The sequence below is a fragment of the Mytilus galloprovincialis genome, chromosome 8 (assembly GCF_965363235.1).
Source record: "Mytilus galloprovincialis chromosome 8, xbMytGall1.hap1.1, whole genome shotgun sequence".
In the NCBI taxonomy this organism is placed as follows: Eukaryota; Metazoa; Mollusca; class Bivalvia; order Mytilida; family Mytilidae; genus Mytilus; species Mytilus galloprovincialis.
The window spans coordinates 43,159,234-43,164,346 of NC_134845.1; the positions used below are offsets into that span (position 1 = coordinate 43,159,234).

A 5,113-nucleotide genomic window follows, 5' to 3' on the forward strand; every position below is an offset into this window, starting at 1 on the left:
AACTAAAACTAACAGCCAAATTAATGTTTAAAAAAAATCAACGAAAACACAACAACAAACGATAAGCACTGAATTACAGGTTCCTGACTTGGGACAGTCACATCCGTACTTGGACAATGGTGTAACAGTATGACATAATTGATCAATATTATAAACGGGATAATTATTCTTTATTCATTAGTTGTAGTTGTTTTTAAGATAGTATTCAGCAGCTGTAGATACTATCATTTCGGAACATGGAGCTTATTTGGAAATGCTAGAAATGGCTACCTGTTTTTATGCTTCGTTTCAGTATCACGAGTCAATCCATTTCTATCTGTTTTAATTGTGACATGATCATTTGATAAACATACTTCTATGATCTCCATTGGCTTTAACTTGGATATTTATAAAAACTATGTATCATAGAGATGCATGCGTAAAATAAGTTCTCGACATAAACTGGCTAAAATATCAGATAAGAATTAAGCCTCACGTAATGCTTACGACGAAGAAGCCTCACGCTATATATAATACCTTTACTTACGACGGAGATTAACAGAGATTTCCAATGAAATGACATATGTACCTAACTCGACGTACGCACGTATCGGGACCGGTTATTGCTAACCAATTAATTTTGTTAAATGCGTTACTCAAGTTTTAACTAATTATTCCTAAACAATGAAACCCATTCATGATAAATTGTATCAATATCAAATATTTCTAAGATGACGAAAAACGAAAGAAATCATGATTTTTATATATCACGTGATTATTGAGATTCCCGCCTAAACTTTACTGTCATAAGACCACGTATATAACGTATCTTTACCTATCGTACGATTCATTGAAGTGTATTTTATGGATTTGACAATGACTTTGATTTTCAGATATACTTTGCAAAATTTAATGAACCTTTTATTATTTGATATTTGTATTTATTTTGTTGGTCGTTTTCAGATATATTCTTCTTTTCGATTTTTAATGTTTTATAATATTTAATTTCCGTGGGTATTAATTTATATAGATTTTGTCGTAATTTCAGACAAAAATGAACTCAAAATGTTAACCAGAACGTGTCTCTGTTAAAGTTGATAACTGGGATTGCATCATACTTTTTTAAGTATCATTTCAAACGTTCTCTTCTTCTGCACTTAATCTCCTCAATTTACAATCTCCTAAAAATAATTTCAACAGGGAAAACATACGTCAACGGGAAGTGAATATTAAAAAAACATTTATACAGGTCATGTACTTCTTTATATTTTAATAGTTGAATAGTTTAATAGTTGTTTAATAAATAACAACGTCAACATTTCATGCAACCGAAGAGCTTTTTTGTAATTGTTTCCAACGAAGTACATGGTCAGATTTTTTTCGACTATTTTGATTCGAGCTCCACTGGCGATCGAATTGTATGTGGTTGAAACCAAATTCTAGTAAATCTAAGCAAAAAATGTTTTTACCATTCCTTTCCTTATATGTGCGTGTATCATGTCCGTAATTTTGCATTCTGTATTATTCAGCTATAATTGTATAACGTTATATTACCTTTCTACTTATAAGTATTTGAAGTGGATTTTCCTTTTATAAAGATTGATTGTTGGTTGCTTTACGCCGCATTAGCACAAAAAGGCTATATCGCGGCGACCTTTTATAAAGAAGACAAATGCTTACTTATATAACCCATTAAGTAACTAAGCTATAAGACAAACATCTTTTGATCGTATAAATGAAAAATTTAAGAGGGAAGAACGTTTTTCTATGGCTTAATTATGAATTTGGTTTGACATCATTAAAGCAGATTTATTTTCTTAATCGAACAAACTTAGTTAATTATTTTAATATTTTGGCCATATTGACCTTTATTAAAATGTATGCTAATATGAATTCGCATGATCGTCACATACACATGTATACATGTATAGTAATTATATACAGTTTCAAAAAATTAGTTTCAATAGATTGAAATCGAAATTATCATATTACCACCCAGGCCGTTGAAGAATATCCTGAAAATCATCGACAAACTTTAAGCACGTTGAATGTGACTTCAGAATTTCATGAACCAAGAACTCAAGTAAGGTAACTGAATCATCTGTAGACTTGGTTTCTGATAGTTTCTGCAGTGAACATAAATCAAATCCAACTGCTGTTCCATTATCATTTCCCTGTTATAAAACATTAATGATATATTACAAAATGACATTCTACAATGATTGAAATGAAATAAGCTTTTTATTGAGACATATAGAATCAGACGGAAAAACTAAAAACTGCATCAAACTTTTCCCGTTTTTGAACATGTAAACAGCGTTGAGAAATGATATCATATTCCTATTTTGCTGTGAAAATTGAAAAGTAAGTGTTAAAGTTCTTAAATCAATGACACATGACATGTTTAGATTTGTCTTGTGGGTTGAATGTTTTTGTGTGTTTTGTGATCAATTTTTGTATTTTTGTGTGTTTTTATGATATGAATTATCAAAAAATGAAAAGAAAAACAATAGGCACAGGGAAGAATAATTCAGATACTGTTGCTGCCATATTCTACTCCTGACTAGAAATAAACAACATGACATGATGTCGATTACCTTGTTCATAAACAATCCCACATGCAATACATATCGAAGGAAGGTTTCAAAGGATTCATTTGTCATCAGCAAATCACAAGCAGTAGAAATATTCTGTAAATGGCTTGTGATTTTGACAGGAATCTCTATTGTTTTCATGGTTGTCATCGCATCGATCCACAGAGCATAGTGTGGTAAACTTATCAGTCTAGAAAGAAAGTACTCGGCCGGGCTTAGTTTCTTCAGTTCTTCTGGTAATATCTCTCGAAGTGAATTAGCCTATCAATACAAATTATGAGTACAAAAAAAAATCTAGGACAACATCTGAAACGACAAAGTGTTTATAATGGTCCATATGGACCTCCAACACCGGTAATCCAGAGAGATAAGCGTTTAGTTATTTACTTATTGTATCCGTTTTGTGTTTCATGGAATATAAAATTCATAGCAAGTCATATACATAATAAACAGCAGCGCCATGAGCGCATGATACGCCCGACGTCTTGTGTGGAAGTTTTATGCAATAATCATAAATAGTTTCTGAGAAAGTTTTAAGCAATAACCATATATTGTTTTTGAGACACGGCGGGACATGTGAAATCCCAACCCTGTTTTTTTTTTACAAAAAACTAAATATCACTAAAATAAAGTTTTGAATCATCAACAAAAAGTATACAGATCTTTAGATTAATGTAACAAAGTAGTGTGTAAAGTTTTAAGCAATAATCATAAATTGTTTTTGAGATACGGCACAACATGTAAAAAAAAAACTCCCCCTTTTTTACAAAATACTCAATAAGTCAAAAATGAAATTTTGAATCATCACCAAAAAGTATACAGATCTTTAGATTAATAAAACAAAGACATGTGTAAAGTTTTAAGCAATAATCATAAATCGTTTATGAGATTTGGTGCGACATGTAAAAAAAACCCTCCCCCTTTTTTACAAAATACTCAATAACTCAAAAAGAAAATTTTGAATCATTACCAAAAAGTATACAGATATTAAGATTAATATAACTAAAAAGTGTTTAAAGTTTTAAGCCATAATCAAGAATCCTTTTTGAGATACGGTGCGACATGTGAAAAAAACACACCCCTGTTTTAGTTACAAAGTGCCGTAACTCAAAAAGTTTTAATTTTATTTTCACCAAAAAGTATACAGATCATTTGACCATCATAAGAAACAACTATGTTAAGTTTCATGAAATTTGGATAAGTCGTTCTCAAGTTACGGTGCGACATGTTTACGCCGGACAGACAGACGGACAGACGGACGGACGGACGGACACCGGACATTTGTATACCATAATACCCCCCGTCAAAATTTTGACGGGCGTATAAAAAGATGACTGTCACTGCAATAAATGACACGGATCCTAGGCCTAAGTCATTGGAAAATGTATCAAGCGAAAGAACATCATATATGTATATAGAAAATCAATCAATATGACAGTTTAATTTGCGCGACTTTTCCTTTTTCTTACTACAGAAACTTGTTTGTAGTTAGCTTTTTTTTATTTTTTGCATAATGATTAATCTATAAGGTTGAATAATATTGGGTTATTCTAAATACAGATTATTCGTAGGTTTTTTCGTTTTTTCGTCCAGAATATGACAGTTGCACCATTCGTTTGATGTGTTTTATGGTTTGATTTTGCCATTTGATTAGGGACTTTTCGTTTCGAATTTTCGTCGGAGTTCAGTATTTTTGTGATTTCACTTTTTTCCGTTCAATGAAATTGATTTGAAAAGGCGATGTTACGTTTTTCTCTCGCACTATTTGTAAAAGGATGATGTGTATGTGTTTTTTCTGACATTGTTTTTATTAACAATCAATTTGTCTTACATATATGGTATCAGCAAGTATAACTAAAAAGTTAAAATTCTGCCTGATTTTGACTGCGGTTATAAGAGTATTTATTCAGAATTGGAACATTTGGGACTTATATGTATAGTACGACTGCAATCATCAAATGTTGATGCAGCATATGTGGAACACAGGCATTGTACTAGTATAAGCAAAGGTATAAGAATGATAGTTATTTTCTTTTTTCTTTTCTTTTAATTACATTTGGCTTTGCGAACAACGATGTACAGATCATTACTATGTTGTTTTTATTGTTCTATTTTTCAAATATCAATTACCTCATCGGTATTTGGCAAATTCTCTTTTAATGATTGATAAAATTGTAGTCCTAGTGGATTAGTCGATCCTGGTCTAATCATTTCGAGAAATTCGTCTGCAGATTTTTTAGTGGTTTTAAAAAACATTTCTATGTGCATTGCTTTTTGAGGATTTAGTATATTCTACAAATAGAGTTAAAATATGTCATCAAGAATTCTAATCTATGTATGTAAAAAATACCCCCCTAGCACTACTTATTCTTGGTTTCTATATTTTCATATATTTTCATATCACTGCTTTGAATCTTGGATCCTCAATCACGCCTGGTAAACCATCTAATCTCAACCAAATGGTTAAGACGGGAAAAAGTATTCTGGTACTTCCTGTTGAGTTTTTCTGTTTCAAAATATCCAAAATAAACACAGGGTAG

General features: G+C 31.2%; 1 long non-coding RNA gene across 1 annotated transcript; it reads right to left on the reverse strand.

Annotated features, from left to right (window-relative positions):
* Positions 1–1,964: 1,964 nt before the first annotated feature.
* LOC143043298 (uncharacterized) lies at positions 1,965–4,850 on the reverse strand. The gene is made up of 3 exons (XR_012968298.1): positions 4,704–4,850; positions 2,577–2,834; positions 1,965–2,153 (listed from the first exon to the last, which is right to left on the reverse strand). It is a non-coding gene; the product is annotated as an uncharacterized LOC143043298 (long non-coding RNA).
* Between the last annotated feature and the right edge of the window lie 263 nt (positions 4,851–5,113).